At 40.5% G+C, this 21,174-nt stretch overlaps 1 long non-coding RNA gene across 36 annotated transcripts in view; it reads left to right on the top strand.

Annotated features, from left to right (window-relative positions):
* The window catches only part of LOC103351184 (uncharacterized), a 430,373-nt gene that overhangs the window by 33,143 nt on the left and 376,056 nt on the right, over positions 1–21,174 (top strand). For 13 of the 36 annotated variants that reach the window (XR_016217449.1, XR_016217448.1, XR_016217447.1 and 10 more), the window contains exon 4: positions 10,441–10,556. The exons of 5 other annotated variants lie outside the window; for them this stretch is intronic. This is a non-coding gene — a long non-coding RNA (uncharacterized LOC103351184). Of the gene's footprint in view, positions 1–10,432; positions 10,557–11,354; positions 11,425–13,329; positions 14,459–16,644; positions 17,237–21,174 lie in introns of those variants that run through there. 18 more of the 36 variants (XR_016217474.1, XR_016217471.1, XR_016217464.1 and 15 more) reach the window with 13 other exon arrangements.

Here is a 21,174-nt window from a genome sequence, read left to right as displayed (position 1 = left end):
TCCTTCAGCAAAGCATGGAATTAACTCCTTAGTTCTTTCAAAGGACTGGAAATTCTCATAGGAATGAGACTATTAAAGTATGTGACAAAGCATGCAATTCTTATGACAAATACCAGTTCTGCAAAGAGTTGTCTTAGTTACCTAAAACTGTTTAATAATTACCAAGGCATCAAAAATCCTTAAATGTCATAGTATTTCATAGAAAATCATAGAGAACTTTAAGAATGAAATCATGCTAGTTAGTCTGATCAAGAGAAGTCAGTTATTTTCAGAATTTAATGTAAATGTTAACTAGGCATACACTTATTAAATTATTAACTAGGTATAAAGTTGCTAATGAGATAATGGAAAAGAATAGCAGTATAATGGGAATAGCAATTACAGAAAGCATATTCCCCTAATGGTGAAAGAAAAGGCAAAGAGGTTGGAATCTTTAAAATTGGGTAGTGTGGAGACAACACTCAGACCCTAAGGGCACTATTTGGTTGATGTTGATATTTGGGCACAGGGTGATAGGGCAGCAGAGCGGATTAATAATGGGTCTGCAAACTATACCCATAGGCCAAATCTAGCCTTTACTTGCCTTTTTGTTTTTTCTTAAATTTGAGAGAGTTACAGAGAAGGAGACAGAAAGGTCTTCCATCCACTGGTTCATTTCCCAAATGGCCACAAAGGCCAGAGATAGGCTGATCCGAAGCTAGGAGCTTCTTCAGGGTCTCCCATGTGGATGCAGGGGCTCAAACCCTTGAGCTATGTTCTACTGCTTTCCCAGGCCATAGAGCTGGATTGAAAGAGCAGCCGGAACTTGAACCGTTACCCATTTGGAATGGTGGAGCTGCAGGCAGAGACTTAATCTGAGCCACAGCGCTGCCCCCAAGCTGGGTGACTTAAAACTACAGAAATTTATTCTCATAGTTGTGGAGTCCAGAAGTCCACAACTGGGTTGTCCCCAGGGCTATGCTCCTCTGAGACTGTGGGTAGGGGCCCTTCTTGCCTTCTTTCTAGCTTCTGGTAGTGACACCCAATCTTTGTCCTTTCTTGGCTTGCAGCTGTGTCACTCCTGTCTTCCATCTGCACAGTATTTTCCTCTTACAAGGACACCTGTCATATTGGATTAGGGCCCCTGTAATGACTTCATTTTAGCTTGATTTTATCTGTAAAGAGACCTTACTTCCAGATGAGATCACATTTCCAGGTACAGAGGGTTAGGATAGCCACATACATTTGAGGGGGTATAATTCAACCCATACCATTAATATTTTGTGATACAAATTGCATGAAATTCAATTTCCATGTCTATAAATAGTTATATTTACCACACTCATCTAAATATTATCTATGACTCCTATGACCTAGAATTGAGAATAGCTATGAGAATGTATGGCCTGAAAACCTTAGATGTTTACTGTTTGGTCTTTATAGGCAAAATTTGCTGACACCTGTTCGGTGTGACTGGTTTTTTTTTTTTTTTTTTTTTTTTTTTTTTTTTGACAGGCAGAGTGGACAGTGAGAGAGAGAGACAGAGAGAAAGGTCTTCCTTTGCCGTTGGTTCACCCTCCAATGGCCGCCGCGGTCGGCGCGCTGCGGCCGGCGCACCGCGCTGATCCGATGGCAGGAGCCAGGAGCCAGGTGCTTTTCCTGGTCTCCCATGGGGTGCAGGGCCCAAGCACCTGGGCCATCCTCCACTGCACTCCCTGGCCACAGCAGAGAGCTGGCCTGGAAGAGGGGCAACCGGGACAGAATCCGGCGCCCCAACCGGGACTAGAACCCGGTGTGCCGGCGCCGCTAGGCGGAGGATTAGCCTAGTGAGCCGCGGCGCCGGCCGGTGTGACTGGTTTTTATAAATATTGGGGGGGGGGGTGTAGATGGGATTCAGCTGCTGCAACTGGAAGGCCTTGCTACTTTTTTTTTTTTTAAGATTTTTATTTATTTGAATGGCAGAGTTAAAAGAAGACAGAGCAAGTGCTCTTCATTTGCTGGTGTACTCCCCAAATGGTCACAACAACTGGGGCTGGGGCTGGGGCTGGGCAAGACCAAAACCAGGAGCCTGGAGCTTTTTCTGGATCTCCCATGTGAATTCAGGGTCCCAAGGACTTGGACCATCCTCTACTGCTTTCCCAGGTGCATTAGCAGGGAGCTGGATTAGAAGTGGAACAGCCAGGTCTCAAACAGCTGCCCATGTGGGATACCAGTGTCACAGGTGGAGGCTTAACTTGTTCTGTCCCAATGTTACCGTTAGGTGAAGGAGACATGTTAGTAAAAGACCACAGGGAGCAAATGAGAGGGCATAAGTCTCTTGGTTCTTTGGCCCTTCAGTTTCCTTATGTTGCCTGCTATTGGCAAAACTTAAGAGGGAAGAAGCTGAAAAACCATAAATGTCTTTTGTGCAATACTAGCTTCAAACACAGAAGAAAAGGGTAGATATGGAACTGATGGAAAATAGCTGAATCACTTGCACACAGCAAAGAAAAATATAGCTGCTATAGTCTCATTTCTATAACTGAACTTGAAGCCATTGTTTATAGATTTAGTTACATATAAATATATATACCCAAACATGTATTGATACATAAAACTGAAGTTTAGATATATAACTGGTTATCATCTTGAGATATATTTTCTTAAAGTTGTAAGAAATAATACAGAGGAATTCTGTGCATCCCTACTCGCTCACCTCTAGTAAAACAGTACAACCAGGACTTCTACATTAATAATCTAGAGACAAACTTCTCACCACTGCAGGAATCCTGGTGTTGCCCTTTTGAAGCCAGCCTTCCTTCCTTTCCCCCGATTCCTTTTCCTTACTCTTATCGCTGGCAGTCACTAACCTGTCTTCTGCTTCGCACATTTTATTTCTTGAGAATGTTATATAAGTGGAATCATACAGTAGGTAACCTTTTGGGATTTTATTTTTGACTTATCCCAATTCTCTGGAAATTCATCCACCTTGTTGCACATATCACAAGATCATTCCACTTTTATTGCTGAGTACTTGTGTGGTTGAAGGATACCTGAGCTGTGCTTATTGTAGGTAACCACAAATGCTTAAAAACACTCAGGCCACGTTTTTGTGTGGTATAAATTTTATTTTTTCTAAGAGCTGGAAAGTATAATTTCTGGGTATCTGATTGTTATGTGTGTATATAAACCATATATAATTTTAAAGATTTATTCACTTGGAAATAGGAGTCAGAGAAGGAGGGACAAAGGGATCCATCTGATGGTTCATTCCCCAGATAGCTGTAGTGGCCAGGGCTGGGTCAGTCCAAAGCCAGGAGCTTCTTCCAGGTTTCCCATGTGGGTAAAAGGGGGCCCAAGTACTTGGACCATTGCAGGCCATTAGCAGGGAGCTGGATCAGATGTGGTCTAGCTGGGACTCAAACCGGCACCCATATCAGATACTGCTGCTGCTGGCAGCAGCTTAACCTCCTATGCCACAACGCCATCCCATGGTTATATTTTTAAGAAACTGACAAATTGACTTCCAGGGAGATGAGCATTTTGTTTCCACCAGCAATGCATGAATGAGCCAATTTCTCCACATCCTTGTCAGCATTTGATGTTGTCACTATTTTTTTTTATTCTAAGGAATACAACTTTGTGCATTGAATAGATACAAATTTGGGAACATGGTGATTCTCCTGCCCTCCCTCCCTCCCACCCACACACTCACCCTTCTTCCTCTTCCCTCATAAGCCCCCCCCCTTTTTTTTTTACTGAGATCTATTTTCAGTTAATTTTATTCTCATAAGATTAATCCTAAACTACGTAGAGAGTTCACTGAATAGTGTGAAGAAAAAAGAGATGCTAGATAGGAAATAGAGCAGCTGGGACTTGAACCAGCATAATGATAAGCTTAGCTCACAGTGCTACAATGGCAGTCCTGAGTCAGTATTGTTTGTCTACCTATTATTTTGAGAGAAGAAAAATAAGAAAACACCGTTCGTTGACATTCAAGGCTGTTCAAAATCATCACATCTCAAGGTATCAGTTTCACTCCTATAGATTATATTTTAAGTATTCTATTAGTTACCACAGAGCAGAGAGACCATATGGTATTTGTCTTTTTGTGACTGGCTTATTTCACTAATTATAATGGTTTCCAGTTGCATCCATTTTGGTTGCAAGCAACAGGATTGCATTTATTTTTGCTGCTATGTAGTATTCCATAATGTATATATACCATAATTTCTTTACCCAGTCTTCAGTTGGACATCTGGGTTGATTCTGTATCTTAGCTGTTGTAAATTGAACTGAAATGAACATGGGGTACATATTACTCTTTCGTATGCTGATTTCATTTCCTTTGGATAAATTCCTAGGAGTGGGATAGCTGGGTCATATGGTAGAGCAAGAGAGAAAAGCAGAGAACATACTCTCATATGTGATCCACTATCCAAACACAGCAGTGCTGTGCTTGGGCCGCACTGAGGCTGGGATATGGGAAACTCCGTCCAGGTCTCACACATGGGTGGCAGGACCCAAGTACTGGGGCAGCCATCATCTGTGGCTTCCTAGGGTATACATTAGCAGGAAGCTGGAATCTACATCAGATGGGCATCAAACCCAGGCACTCTGATAGGGGATATAGGTATTCCAATCAGTGTCCTAACGGCTAGGCCAACTGCCCACCCATTCCATTTTCCAAATGAAGAAAATTGATAACAATGTATATTGAAGGTAACACCTTCTCTAAACAATTTTCTCAGGCTGGGGTATGATTCAGCAGTCAAGATATCACCTGGGATGCCTGTATCCTACATCACAGTGCTTGAATCGGAGTCCTGCCTTCTGTTGCTGTTTCTGGCTTCCTACCAGTGTATACCCCGGGAGATGGCAGGTGATGGCTTAAGTAGCTGAGTCCCTGACACCTGGGGAACTGAACTGAGTTCTGGACTGCTGGAACTCTGTGGCGTGGCCCCAGTTGTTGTGGTCATTGACAGAGTGAGTCAGCAGAAGGGAATCTTTGTTTCCTTACCTTTCAAGTGAAAAAATGAAATTAAAAAAACTCTTACTTTTCACAAGTTTTCCCCTCACTTTCTTAACCTTACATATAACAATATGACTTAATGTTTAATTTTAGAATTTGAAGATCCCTTATAAATCTTGTAATCTTTTGCCTTCATTCTGAATATGTGTGGAAACCAATAAAGAAGGAGCTTGCTCAAGGCTTCAGGGCCAGTTTGTGGCAGAGCTGGGACCAAACAGAGGCCCAGGCCAGGGCTTCATGCTGCCTATGGTGCTGTAAGGTGATGCAGGTTTCTTATTACCGTAGCTGACATCACTGCAGAGATGTTTTGCCATCCATCTCAATCCTCTGCTAGTCATGCAGCCCATCCTTGTATGCAGGATTTCTTCTTTGCTGACAGTTTCATGAATTCAGTTGTTTCAGTTCTCCTAGCATTTTCCCAGTTCAATGATCAATCCTCCAATCTGACCCACTTAGATTGAAGTAATAGCTTGCCAACCAGAAGGAGCAAGTGAATAATTGAAATTTTTATTAAGGATGAAACTTCTTTATTATGTTATATTTATTATATATGATAGTTTCAACTTTCTGAGTCTGCTGTCAAATGCATTCTTTCTCATTATCTTCCTTCTGTAATGTTTAATTTATATGAGCAGTCTTCCATTCTTATGTAGGAAAATAAGTTAGCATAGCCTTCAACCAATTAATACAAACTACTTTCCACATGGGGCTTGGCTTGTATCAACGTAGTAGTCTGACCCCTAGTGGCTATAAGAAGCATCTGCACTGTTAACTGCAACAAATTCGAACTGGATTTTCTGAAAAGTATTAAATACTTTTAATTTACTTATTTTCAATGAATATTTCAAAATAGAACAAAATGGATTCAGAGAAGCAATAATAAAATGGATATTTAAGCAATCTGTTCTCAAGAAAATTACTTCCAAAAATCTATTTTCACTTGTTCTTGGTTGTGCATGATCACTTACAAATATACTTATATTCTAGGATTCAACTCTATTGTAAACAAGAAAACTTTTTTCCTTCTAAACTAATGTGTTGCATTGTCCTGGCATAGCCCTTTGTAGACTGCTACAAAACTGGAATCAAACTTGGAACTGGATGAGATTTTCATGGTCCAACGATCAGAGACCCAGAAGGGATTGGTCACAAAGTGAATTATCTGCAGTTCAGAGCAGACTCTTTCGTGCCCGAGGCCCTGAGATTCAGGAAGGTCTGAAGCACAGCATGGAAGTTAAGCTTGCTCTTGGTTCTTGAGAGCCAGGACAATCGATTGCTGATTTTCTGTGCTGCAATGGAAGAGCAGGAGGGCTGTTGAGAGAGGAGACCCAGAAATGACAAACTATAAAAATTATAAATACAGTATGTGCTCACAATATCTGGACAGAAGGATATTAAGTAAACACTTCCTTTCCTTAATATCCATGGTTCTCCCAAACCTACAAGTATCTGCTTGATCTGCAATCACCAGTTATTTTGTTAATCACATGTGCATGCACATATGCCTTTTTTTTTTTTTTTTGAAGATTTACTTATTTGAAAGTCAGAGTTACACAGAGAGGAGAGGCAGAGAGAGAGGTCTTCTATTTGATGGTTCACTCCCCAACTGGCTGCAATGGCCAGAGCTGCGCCGATCCGGAGCCAGGAGCCTCCTCCAGGTCTTCCCACATGGGTGCAGGGGCCCAAGGCCTTGGGCCATTTTCTGTTGCTTTCCCAGGCCACAGCAGAGAGCTGGATCAGAAGTAGAGCAGCTGGGTCTCGAACAGACGCCCATATGGGATGCTGGCCAGGGCATTAACCAGCTGTGCCACAGCGCCGGCCCTGCACGTTTGCTTTTCACATGGATTAATACAATACATACTCTATAAACTGCTTTATTCACTTAATAATCTTGACATTTTTCTGAGTCAATGTCTTTTATTAAACTCTATTAATTTGAAAGATGGGGTGGAAGGGGAGATCTCCCATCTACTTTTCAATCCCCAAATGGCCTCAATGGCCATTGCTGGGCCAGGCTAGAGCCAGGAGCTCAGAACTCCAGGCAGGTCTTCCACATGGCTGCCAGGTGTCCAAGTACTTGGGTCATCCACTGTTGCCTTCCCTGGCATGTTAGCGAGAAGCTAAATAGGAAGTAGAGCAGCTGGTACTTGAAGCAGAATAATGATAAGCTTAGCTCACTGTGCTACAATGCCAGCCCTGAGTCAGTATTGTCAGTTTACCTAGTTTTGATGTAAGGATATGTCCCAATTTATTAATGGCTCTGAATTAACTTACATTTATATGTCTAAAAATTTTGTTCTCTAATATTGTAATGAAAATCTTTGAACACATAACTGATGCAAGCATAGCTATGGGGAAAATTCCATTACATTTACACTGCAAGGGGTAGGCATTTGAAACAATGGTTAAGTTGCTGTGTAGGATACCCCATATTGGAGTGCTTGGGTTCAGTCTTGGCTCTGCTTCCCATTCCAGCTTCCTGTTCATGAAATCCTGGGATGTAGCTATGGCTCTAGTACTTGGATTCCTGTCACCCACTGGGAATCCTGGATTGAGTGCTGTGCTCTTGGCTTGTGACTGGCCTGACACCAGCCATTGTGCATTTGGGGAATCAATCAGTGGATGGAAGATTTGTCTCTTTGTTCTCTGCTTTTCAAATAATTAAAAAAATTTAACACTAAGTGTAGGCATAATTATAATTTGGACAACTAAAGCAGATTTTTGGAACTGATAGTTGCCCACCTACTTTTCTTCCCTTTTATTCTTGTTCTTGCTGTACCCCCCCCCCCCCAGGTCTCCAGAGCACCATGTTTCTCTTCCTCTTAGTCAACCTGTGTACTTAATCTTTTCTGAAAAGAACAAAGCCTTCTGAGTTCCCTTAACTCCCTTCCTCCATGGAGAGGCACTGACTGCTCCTCACCTTCTCTTCGGGTCTCTCGCATAGCTGAGGAAGCAGCAGCCTTGCCGCCCTCACCTAGCCACTCTGGTCACTTCCCTGGCTACACTTCCTGAAACCTGCTCCCACCGCTTTTTTCTATCTAATGCTTCTGTAGTCTTCTACTTCCTATTATTCTTCAGCTTATGAAATTTTCTTCCCATCCCTTACCACATATTCTAGTCTGTCAACCTAATACTTATCATTTTGTCAAGTAAGCTTGAGTTGTCATATAGACTGTCCTCTTCCTTTTGAATACTTAGAGCTCACAGTAGCTTGTTAAAGGTTCTGAGAAGTTCTGTAATCATGAAGTCGTCTTACCTTTTCTTACTCAACAGGATTGCTCTCCTAAGCTATTTTTACCATAAAACTTACCTTTTCCTAGTGTTTGTTAACATATATAAATACTTTTTGGGAAATTCTTTTAGGGCAAGTTTTCTTTGGCTCTGTGATTCTGCCAAATCCTGTCTCCTTTTAAAGCTGAAGCTATAAAAAGCCCTAGTACACGTGTGTGTGTGTGTGTGTGTAAAGCTTGGGGGTTCCTAGACAATTCATTGTAACAGTTGCTACCGTGACTACTTTGCTAAAGTCTTCTCAGCTTCTTAGATGTTCTGAATGCGTCTAATTGCCAAATTCAAGAGCTTTCTCTCAGCTTGTTCTTAAGTTTGGTGTAGGCAATGGTTCCATGGACAGCTTTCTTTGAAATTCTCTCTTCTTGATTAGACTCATCATATTATATAGTTCCTTTTGGAGATTCTACCCCCTATATTGTTTCTCTCCCCCTTTGTCTTCATCTATTCAATGATGTCCTTGAAGTGTCTCCATATGTACTGTGGGAGACACTTGTGATGATGATAGTGATCAAGGCAGTCTTTGCCCTCAGATAACATCTATACAGTGTGATAAATGTGGGGACAACAAAATCTTCTACGTATTGGCATTTTCTAGATTTTGAGGCTCCTTCCTCACCCCTCTCCTCCATAGCCTTCTTTTTAATGTTTTTAAGATTTATTTTATTTGAAAAAGAGGTAGAGACAGAGAGAAAAGTCTTCCATCTGCTGGTTTACTCACTAAATGGCTGCAACAGCTGGAGCTGGGCCAGTCTGAAGTCAGAAGCCAGGAGCTTCCTCCCACATGGGTGCAGGGGCCCAAGCACTTGGACCATCTTCCAGTGCTTTCCCAGGTGCATTAGCAGGGAGCTGAATCAGAAGTGGAGCAGCCCATACTCCATAGCCCTCTTGCACACTCCTGCCTACCCCAGTTTCTTATCCATTCACTGAGTTTCAATGACACTTTGCTTATAAATTTAAATCCTATCCCTTTACCTTTCTCCCAAATTTTTGGCTCTATTGTCAAGCACCTGCTTGACTTATCTAATGCCAGAAAGCATTAAAACACAACCTTTGGAAATGAGAATTCTCTCCACATTTTTCAACTCCAGCTCTGTGAGATGATGATCCTACTGACCTTGCTGCCACTGGCATGGCCATAATCACTTAGGTCACGGTCACTGGCTCCCCCTTTTCTCTTACTGTACACTCCCTTGGATGACAAGGCCTTAAGATTATGTCTCACTGTCTGGTCATATTGTTCCAGTGTCAGCTCCAGTCCCTAATTTCTGGATTCACTAGACTTCTTAGTTTTCTCCAATCTACTATTTATGTTAATTCCAAATTACCTTTTGGCAGAACTTTGGTCGTATTTCTGATTATCCACTATAGTGGCTTTTTTGTTTTCATTAAATATAACTCCCACAGTCTCATATGCAAGGTTTCCAAATGCCTCTGCTGCTTCAGCTCACTTTTCTATCCCACTTACCCCTTAGTCTAACTCAGAGGCTACCTCCTCCAGAAGCCCTCTGTTGGCCGCAAAGAGCAAAGTGGTCTGTGTCCTCTGAAGCTCTGTTGGCATCTCTGTTCTTGTCTTTTACTGGCTCTGTCTGTGTATTTGCGGCTGCCTCTCTTCTGTTTTGTTTTACCATTCTGTAGATCTGTAGTTACATGTTAAATAGGGATTTGCCCTCGGTATACTTCTCTTCATTACACTGAATAGAAAGTTAGATGATAATTTTACTTATTCTAATTTGTGCTCTTCCTTTCTTCATCGTTATTTTAGGTGGTAGCTTATTGTAGAACACTACATAGAACTGGCAGTTCACTGATCTACACATTTGAATATTAAGAGCCTCATGAGTTAGGAATCAATGATCATCCTTGCCCCCTCGGGTACTGAGCCGAGAAGAAAGTTATCCTGCACACAGAGACACTGGCTGGACATCGTGATGAGGAACCATTTTGAGAGTAGCATTTCAAAGTAATAGTGGGATCTAAAGATAACCTTGATGTTTGATTAAAAATCACTGGGTTGCTGGTCAACCTTAAGGCCACTTACCACTGAAATTCTTGTTAAGAAAACAGCAGGGTTTTTGCTTAACTGAAAATGTACATTTCCAATTGATCCACATAACTTTTAACATTTCTTCATTTTTTCACTTCTGAATGCATGAGCTCTCCAGAGGACCAACACATTCTACAATTCTCATCTCACAGAAGTCAAAGATTCAGGAATTTCCGCTCTTTGAGAAGAACTCCAGTGGTGAAGGAAAGGGAGAAAGGGCAGAGAGAAGTAATGGTGAGTTCTTTATAAATTCAGGATGTCTAAATAGTTCCCTTAAAGAGAAAAGTGCAGGTGCAGAACTCAAATACTAGTTCCAGAATCTTTAATCCGCCTGGAATGTAATTTTGAGCAGCCAGGCCCTGAATGGGGCACTGGTCATGGGTCATCACCTAAATGTTGATCTTTCTTCAATGTATCTTATTTCCAGCTATTTCCCATAGCTGCTTTTTGGATGAACAGCTGAGCTATATGTTCATGTAGACTGGGTTTTAGTCATAGAATAATCTACAATAGTGTGAGTTGCTATGTTGTCACTTGTTCTTCTAGACTCCTGCCTTGCCTAAAGTTTCTGACAGTTCTGTGTGTGTTCAAATGAACTCATCACGAACCTATGGATAGGGAGGTCAGGATATGCAGGCCCATGACTGCTTTGGTCATGAGAGATGAAGTCAGTTATGAGATGTTGGGGTCAGCAGGACAAAGACATGGATGGGCTGGGAGGTGGTATTGGAGGTCAGAAGAGTTCCAAATCAAAGGCAGGACTTGAGTAAAAGCAGAAAAAGTCAAATGGACAAGTTCATGGCTATCTGTGGAGGTGAAATACCTGAATTCACATCTAATAGAACTGGCCCAGGACCAATTTCTCAGATGAAGGTCCTTCTTGTTCTTCCCTTTGCTTGCTGCTTTACTAGGGAGAATGACTTATCATGCTTACCTTTGGATAGGATTGAAATTGTTTTGGGAGCTTTTAAATAATTTCCTAAATTCCTTTGCGATAACTCATGTTTATTGTCATATTCTGTATTTTTCAAGGCCTTACCTACCTTGTTACATAAAATCACCAGTTGATACTGCCTGAGCACGGTCCTGATACGATGGACAGGTATCTTTCTCTTCAATTTATACCCTGAGGAAGTTAAGTGAGAGTCTCTGTATTTTTCTGTTGCTAATTAACACAATGCTACAGGACACATAAGTTTTAATGAAAAGAGGTTTATATTGTGGCTCGTAGTTCCGTGAGGAGGTGCAGCTGTCTTTGGCTTTCTTGCTGACAGAATACCGAGGTTGGTGTAGAGCATCTCACGGCTAGGGGCAGAGAATGTGCGTTTGTACTTCCTGGTCTCTGTTATAAAAGCCCCCAACCTTTAATCATGGGTGCTGTATTCTGCTAACCTTATCTAATCATAATCACCTCCCTAAGGTTCCACCTCTGATTACCACAGTAGGATTAAGTTTCTACCCTTCTAATATATCACAGTGGATACTAAAACTCCAACATGAATTTTGGAAGGGATAAATAATATCCAAACCATAGCAGCGCCTTTTACTGAAATTACTAGCAGAGTTGGGAATGTGGTATATTCCGGAGACTTCTGGGTTGAATACCCACCACTCAATTGTAGCTGGGAAACTGCTCCCTAACACTCCATTGCAGAAGTATTTTTTTTTTCTTCAAAAGGAATGTGGAGTTGTGCTGGGGAGAAGGCATAGAAATTTATTTTTCTCAGTCCCTCTACCTTCCCTATAATAGTTGCATGTTCCTGAGCTAGAGTTATATAAAAATCAATCCTATTACCAAGCTGCCTGGTGGTATGGGACATCCACCACTTAGAAATATTCCATTAAAGAAAATGGTGGCCTTTTGAAGGGCTTTTTATTGATTTTCAATGGGCTTAACTTTTATCCCCAGGCTTTCAGACAGCATTATCTCCTATTGAAAATAGATTGGGCTTTTTGTTTTTAAGTTGGACTTGCCTAGTGCAAAGAAACCACTAGAATAAGTCTTGATATGTGCCAGATTGAGGACATTACTGTGGAATTCATAGTTAGGGGGCAGTTTGGAGACTTGTAGGAATCAAAGGAAGCTAATGGAGGGAGAAAGGAGCCAGAAGGCACTGAGACCAAGAAAGGGCTGTACAAGTAATGATGAACAGAACAATAGCTCTTCAATACCTCTGGGAAAGAGTGACTTGGCTGAGACTCAGAGGTCACCTGAGCAATAAGACTCTGTAGCACCAGTGATGTCTAAGTGCTCAAGAAAGATAAACCTAAGTGCATGAGAGCTAGGAAGGAAAAATAACTATTGTCTGGGTTGAAAACAGCTCTACTGAGATAATCTTTGACATAATGGACAATAATATGGAAAGCATTTTTGTGCTAACTGGAGCTAATGATGATTCACAGACATCTCAGGGCTAATAATCCAAATGAGCATATATGGGATAGTGGAGGCCTGAGACCAGCACCAACAGAGGGTGCTGGAGCAGAGGGCCTGCTGAGCCATTAATAGTAACTCTGCAGATGTCTAATGAACCTTTCCCCCACTGTGCCCTCCCTAACCTGGGAGACTGAGAAAGTGGTCTTATTAAAGACTGTATCTTGGTGAGGCTTAGTGACCATTTAGAAGACACATGTGTATACTCACTGAATTCTCTCAAATCTCTATGTAGAGGAGGTCCTATAAATAATTCTGAGACCTTATCTTTCCTCTTTACATAGCTGAGAACTTGGGGTTATTCACGGACATGTAATACTCCTGTATTCCTGCATATATAACCTGAATACTAAATGAGATGGACAAGAATTATCCCTTTGCTCCTCTGGTCACAACTTTTACTTTGTATTGCCCTGCAAAGACACTCCTAAAATATTACTTTAACTTTATTGCATGTTCTATAAAAATATTGAGGGGAATATTTACCACTCCACTTAAGTTTATTCCAAATACACCTGAGAACTGAGAAAATGTCATAGATTCTGATATGTAGTATTTTTTTTTTTTTTTAAGATTTGTTTTATTTGAAAGACGGAGTTAGAGAGGTAGAGACAGAGGGAGAGGTCTTCCATCCACTGGTTCACTCCCCAGATGGCCGTATCAGCCGGAGCTGCGGCTCAACTTGAAATCTTGCAGCATCACGTGAGATCCAGAGTCTGTGTCATTGGCCTCTCAGTTTCACTTCTCCATGTGTCTGTTCCTGCTTCCTTCAGATCCACTTGGGTGTTTTTCCAGTAAAACAAAACCCTGTAAGAATAAATCTGACAGTATTTTTTTCCCATGGAAACCAGCTTAAGGCAATGGTTGTGTCTCTTCTTTGCTTGTATATTACATTAAACTTGGTACCAATAATTAAAATTAGATGAAAGCATGACCCCTCCCACCAGGTTTCAGGGTATGAATTACTTCTCTTTTGTTTCCTTCCCCGCCCCCTGTATTGAGAAGTCATTAATTTTCCGGATCTGAAATAAGAGCCCCACTGTCGAGTGTGTAACCTTCTTGACATTGCATGCTACCACTTTGTCCACTGTTGGATCCTGAACGCTCTGTCCCTTAGCACGCCATGGTTGCTGCACTGAAGTGCGCTGTAGTGAAGCAGGTAAAGTCCCAGATGGGATCAGCCTGGCCCCTGGGGAACTCCCCCTCCTTATCAAGGTGCCCATCATTAGGTTACCTGGGCCTGACGTCTTTGTACTAATTTCTTTCAGTCACACCCAGACATACCTTCCACTAAGCCTAGTGAGTGAGAAGCTTTGAAGCTGTAAAGCTGTGTCCTGGGGCCAGTCAAAATAAGCTGCTTTTTTTCTCTTGAGAGTGAATTAAGTTTATAAATTTTTTATTAGCGATATTCATAGGTACATGAAAAATTAATATACTTAAAACAATATATCCAAAACATGGAAAAAATATCTGTCTGTTCAAGTTAGTTCTGTATTTTTTAGGAGTCTCTAAACATTTTTCTTAGAAGTTTTATGTTTTGTCAAATGTATGCTTAAATATTTTACTATAATTTGCTGTATAAATTATGTCTTCCACTTCATCTTCTAACCAGTATTTATTTGGATATGTTGGTTCCCCCTCCCCCATATATGGCACTCATATGTGTCCTCATACCAGTCTTAGCTTTTTTCCACTTATTCAAATTCAAATTCCACTAGTCATATATCTGCTAATATGATTTTCATAAAACTTTCTTGCTTGAATAAAATACTGCTTATAACCTGCAGGCTATGTTTGTAATCTTTTTAGCACTTACCATACCTTTGTATTCTTTTTTTTATTTTTTATTTATTTTTTGACAGAGTGGACAGTGAGAGAGACAGAGAGAAAGGTCTTCCTTTGCCGTTGGTTCACCCTCCAATGGCCGCTGTGGCCAGCGCACCGCGCTGATCCGATGGCAGGAGCCAGGTACTTCTCCTGGTCTCCCATGGGGTGCAGGGCCCAAGCACTTGGGACATCCTCCACTGCACTCCCTGGCCACAGCAGAGAGCTGGCCTGGAAGAGGGGCAACCGGGACAGAATCCGGCGCCCTGACCGGGACTAGAACCCGGTGTGCCAGCGCCGCAAGGCGGAGGATTAGCCTAGTGAGCCGCGTTGCAGGTCACCTTTGTATTCTAATTGTATATTCATTTTAAAAGCCTTTTCATTGTTTAAACATAGAAACATTTCTTATTTATGCTCACTTTTCTGTCATGTTAAGTCCTTTTGTTTCATGTGGTAGAGAGTTAAATAATAGTTATAAAGTTGAATTGATTTACAAAAAGAAATACAGAAATAGTTTCTTGGGTGATTGCTATATTCATAATGCATTCCAAAATTGATGTTTGGTCATACATGAAAGAATATGAAATATCCCTCAATATGAGTATTTAGAAGAATGATTATGTTGCATCAAAAATATTAAATTAGAAACCTCATGAAAAAACATGACTGTATTATATTTTCCCCTTGATTACCATTATGTATATAGAAATTTGCTGATTAAAAAAAAATCTTAGATTGAGTTGAAGGAGGCTTTAAGACACTCGGTAGCTCTGCAGCATTCTCTTTTTCCAACACATTCACATCCAATGAGTTATTGTAGATATTTATCAGGTGAAGCTCAAGTTTTATACACCGTAATTTGCTGGATTCCATAGTATAAATTCAGTACTATAGGGATTAACCTGCTTTTGGGAAGTCCCAATTTCCTCTTTGTCTATTTATAATTAAGTTTTTCTGTAAAGTTTTATTTTACTAGAAGACGTTGCCTTTATATGCACACACAGATATATATATAAAATATATATATATATAAAGGAATAATAAAACTTTTATTTTAGTGATTAAGATTATCCTGAATTATAATGAATTGAGATTGAAGTTGAGATTGAATTTTTACACAGGAGTAAAATATCTTGTAATAAAATGTTATTTATATTTGAAGAACTTTTAAAGATATACCTAGTCTTAATATACTAATTTCTTCTAGTAAATTTATTTTCTTCAGATGGTTCCATTATTTAGTCTACTCTTTAGGGCACTGTTAAAAACAAATTTGCACATTAGCAAACAAAAACATTAGAAGATCTTAACAAAGCAGCAGTTAACATTTTCATCCTGAATTAAGATGACTAATGGTAATCGGTCAAGATGACTAATGTTGCCAGCGCCACGGCTCAATAGGCTAATCCTCCGCCTGCGGCACCAGCACACGGGGTTCTAGTCCCGGTTCCCCTCTTCCTGGCCAGCTCTCTGCTGTGGCCCAGGAGTGCAGTGGAGGATGGCCCAAGTGCTTGGGCCCTGCACCCCATGGGAGACCAGGAGAAGCACTGGCTCCTGGCTTCGGATCAGCGCGGTGCGCCCGCCGCAGCAGCAATTGGGGGGTGACCCAACGGCAAAGGAAGACCTTTCTCTCTGTCTCTCTCACTGTCCACTCTGCCTGTCCAAAAACAAACAAACAAAAACAAAAAAAAAACAACAAAAAAACACCTAATGTTAATCTTAATCAACTGTACCCAAGGAAGCAGGTAGTACTTGGGTCAATCACCAGATTCAAGATTAACCTTAAGAGGAGCAGATAAGCTTTCTCTAAGTGTGGTCCGCAGATCTGAAATTTTTGACATGAGGATTGAAACACACTAGGGTGATCGTGCTGCACGTTATAGTGTGGCAGACTTTGAGCTAAAGTAGCTAAAGTAGACTTTGAGCTAAAGCTAACTTGGTGCTGATTGAACATTGCTTTTCCAATTGTTATTTTCAAGAATTATGGAACTTGCTCAGGTCTCATTTATATTAGTGGGATCCATTAGAAAACAAGGTCATTATAGTCCAATAATGTTTTTACAGGCAACACCACCAAGATTTGTGGAGCTGAATGACATCATCTAATTTCACATATTAGAGTGGAAGACGGAGAAAATGGAATAACTGTGTGTTATCAGCATATAATAAAAATAGAATTGGTCTTGGCTCTGCCAGGTAAATCTCAAGGTGGATCCAAATTGGTCTGGCTACTGCCAGGTAGATCCAAAGACACTGTTTTTTTTTTTTTTTTTCCCCTCATTTTGTTCTAACACAACCTCTCTCTTTTCACATTTCCTTAAATACAGCATTGAACAGCTAATTGAAAATTCTGGCATATACTTCCGACTAATGATGTGTATCATTGAGTCAGGCTTCAATTATTTCTCCTTCTTGGTGATCCTAAGTAACTTAGTTACTTCCTGGTAAAGTACAGGAAAAATATGCTCTGTGTACAGAAAATAGTGTGGGATATGGAGTTGGGAGACCTTAGTTTAAGTCCTGTTTAGCAAATTCAAAAGTCACTAATACTGTTTATTGTTGTTAATTACGGAATTCTTTTGTTAAAATAAAATGTACTACTAAAATCCATTGTAAAAATGTTAATGAAATACTTAGGAAAAGTTTAGAGCAGTATATACACTACTTGTGTCATTTTAAATTATTATTAAATATACTATATTTTAATAAATCATTGATTCATATTTTTTTCCAGGATGGATTTGGTGGTTTCAAAAGGCCTAATAAAAAGGAAAAAAAAATATAAAAGGAAAAAAGGAGAACATGCAGGCTAGCAGAGTGTACTACTGTTCATAGACTAGTGAACTCGGACATTGAGAGCATATCTTCCATCATATCTTTCAAAGCTGCCTTCAGACAGTTGCCTCCTGGGGAGACAACTCTTACAGCACTGCAAAAATTCTTTTTTGGGTGTTTGTGGGACATCTGGTTGTATCTGGGATGGACTCTAAATGCAGGCTGAGGGATCTCATGGCTTTGGTTTGCCTTTCATTCCCTCTTGTGTCTCTTGTTGGAAGGATAGTGTTAGCCAACATTTTAATGAATAAACCAAAACTATATTTTCAAAAGTCTTCAAGGGGTAAGAAAAATACATGAAGGATATCTGTTTGGAAAACTTGCTAGAAGATGTACAGTGAGGAGCATATAAAACAACCTTAAGAATAATTATCAATTAAAGGTTAATAGAGGGTAACTAGGGATGGAGGCGTGTGTTCACACTAAGATCACTTCTTCAAATGGGACATTCCTTCATTGTAGTGACAGATTATTAAAAATGGATGGAGCTAGAATGCTTTAGCACAAGGTAAATTGGGCTGAATCTCCAGGATATATGCATAGAGCTCATTGACACTCAGTCTTCACTCTGTTAGATGAAATAAATGAAAACGGTAGTATGAGGTTTAGACAAGCAAAGGTAATAAACTGAAATGAGATAGGGTTGATGGTCATAGCTATTTTGAAATTGAAGTGAGTTGATTGAATCCTACATGAAGAGAAAGGGAGAAGGAAGGAAAAATAAAGACCCACTACTTAGAAATGACCCAATGAGGAAAGAGGCTCAGTATCATTAATGGGGGTTAGGATAGGTATAGACTGGGATTTGAACTCTATTTCCTTTCTGGATTTGATAGTTTTTAACTTCTTGGAGGGTGGACTTGTGGGTTACATATTTCCAATTTGTAAGTGGAAAATCTCCCATGAGCCTTAGTGTGGGGGTCAGTGTTCGTGTTGTTTAATGAGATGACATGATGCATGTAGGTAACATTTTCAGATGTTTAACATTTGCAGAAGTGACGGGAAAATGGGTTTTTGGAGGAAAGTGGAAAGAAAAGGAAAGCATGAGAGCAAGGAAAGAGAACACATCGCCTCATATGCCTTTAGGTTACAGGGCAGCATTTCTCAGTCTTGGCATGCAACTCAGTAGGTCTGTAGGGGCCTAAGAATTTGCATTTCTATCAAGTTCCCAGATTTTTGTTTATGCAACTAGTTTGAGGACTTAATTTATGGATAGAGACCAGGAAAGACAGCTACTATTTCTGGTATCACCTGATCACTTTTTTTTTTCATTCACCAAATCTAAAATAATTTTTAAGCCTTTATCAAAGACCTTGAACTACAAGTTGAGACTTGAAGGTGAACAGAAAGGATTAGCTATTCTCATACATGGAGAACTGAGCAGTTCTTCGACTCCATAGCTTGGCTGTTCTTTTGCAGAACCTTGCATAGTAATAAGTGATGTTATGGGTAGCCATAGTACAAGAGACTTCTTTGTGATGTAGAGTAGAATGGTATGCTTGGGAGATAAACTGCACATTCCTCTGTGTGAAGCCTCAGTCTCCTGCCAGAACTGTAAGTACTGTCTTCTCCCTTTTCTGGCATGGCAATAGAATGAATTCAGCTACAATGAATAAGGATCCTGAACAACAGCAGATTAATAAAAAGTCTGTAGTGGATGGTTTGCTAGCGTTGGTTCAGTGGTCAGTGAAGTGAGAACTGCTTTCTGTACAATTCTCATGACCTTTCCCTATGGTAACACCTGCTTTGCTTTCAGAAAGTCAATGTCCTATAGATGTCTATTAATTCTACTTGTTCTTGATTGGCAACTAGGTAGAGAGTGATCCTGTTCTTCTTGGCTGCACAGTAGAGCTTCCTTCATACTGACCTAAGGCCTGGGGAAAGTGAGGGATGTGAGCATATCCATGGCTCAAATGCTTCAGGCACTGGAGGCTCTTCTGAGATACAGTAGATTTTCTTGGATACATGTTTTACATTTGCTATATACCCTTATGGCAGTTCAGAGACTACAACTACTTAATATCTTATAGCAGGTGTATGGTTGCATCACTGGTGAGAGGGTCCACTGGCCTTACTTGTCATTCTGGAGGTTGATCTGCTTTATGTATGTCTTAATTCTTAGAGTATCCTTTTATTCTTTTATATCAATTAAGTACATTAGAGGGGCCAGCGCTATGGCACAGCAGGTTAATGCCCTGGCCTGAAGCACTGGCATTGAATATGGGTGCTGGTTGGAGACCCGGCTGCTCCACTTCCGATCTTGCTCTCTGCTATGGCCTGGAAAAGCAGTAGAAGATGGCCCAAACCCTTGGGTCCCTGTGCTCCTGGCTCCTGGCTTTGGATCACACAGTTTTGGCCAACTGGGGAGTGAACCATTGGATGGAAGACCCCTCTCTCTCTCTCTGCCTCTCCTCTCTCTGTAACTCTGACTTTAAAATTTTTTTTAAAAAAGTACATTAGAGTGGGATCAATGAAATTATAGATAAGAAGTTAATTATTTCAAAGTTGGTGAGAGAAATCATCTTACCAAAACATTGTTTAAACAAGTGATTAAAAAGTTCTTGTAACAAATATGGTTTTTGATAACAAAGTTTTACCGTTGATGACTTGGGGCTGGCTCTGTGGCGTAGTGGGCTAAACCACCATGTGTGGTGCTGGCATCCCATATGGGCACTGGTTCGTGTCCTGGCTGCTCTTCCAATCCAATGCTCTGCTATGGAGAGCAGTGGAAGATGGCTCAAGTGCTTGGGCTCCTGCACTCACATGGGAGACTAATAAGAAGATACTGCCTTCGGATTGGTACAGCTCTGGCCTTTGCCGCCATCTGGGGAGTGAATCAGCTGTTGGAAGACCTCTCTCTCTCTATCCCTCTCCCTGTCTGTAACTCTGCCTCTCAAATCTTTTGTTTTTTTAAAGTCAATGACTCCTGTAGCTGTTAAAAGAAACATTTCACTTTTTCATCTTAGTAAATATATTTAGGAAAAAACAATTTCATGGTTACATGATAAACTTTCACTAAATTTTGTGGCAAATAATATGCAAACAAAATTATCATTCCCTTCATTTTTCATTTTCAACAAAGGTGATTAATAATATGCATTGTCACAAACTTATTTCTGAAGCTCTTAAAATTTCTATCAGTTGCTATTAAACATGGCCTGTGAATTTCAACAAGACTGAATAAAAAGCTAGAGTTCAATAATTTTTTTGAGCTGGTTTTGAAGTGGTGAATGACACAAATGAAAGTAATATATTTGCATATAATTCTTGGGGCAATTTCATATTCAAAGTTCAGTTTCATTAAATATAATAACACACTAAATCTTCCACATAGCCCTGCTGCATGAGATTTCCTAAAGAAAATTCAGTTGCAATAAGTACACTTGTTTTAGTCAACACCAAATCAGCACTCAGAATGAGTAGGACATGGCAATAAAAAACTTCTAACTTATTGGAGCAGTTGCAGTGTTATTTAATATGTTACAACCCTTGTGAGCTGATGTAGGATAGTCTGATCACTGTGACCAGGGAGAGGGGTGTGCTGGACTTTCATTGTTTACAGGGAGCTTGCAGGGCTGTTGTCAAGTTATATACTTCAGAAGGCCAAGGTAGTGTCTTTTACTACGTGGGTGCTCTACAGACTGATAGCTCTCCCTAACTACTCCTGCTCCCGCAATACTCTTGGCATTCACAGTCAAACTCAGGAGAGTTATACTGTAAAGTTAACAGGCAAGTTGTTGGTCAGAGCAGAAAGAAAAC

This window comes from Oryctolagus cuniculus, chromosome 12 (genome assembly GCF_051225735.1).
Source record: "Oryctolagus cuniculus isolate XC-2025 breed Fujian yellow rabbit chromosome 12, ASM5122573v1, whole genome shotgun sequence".
NCBI lineage: Eukaryota > Metazoa > Chordata > Mammalia > Lagomorpha > Leporidae > Oryctolagus > Oryctolagus cuniculus.
This window is presented reverse-complemented; position numbering and strand designations above follow the sequence as displayed.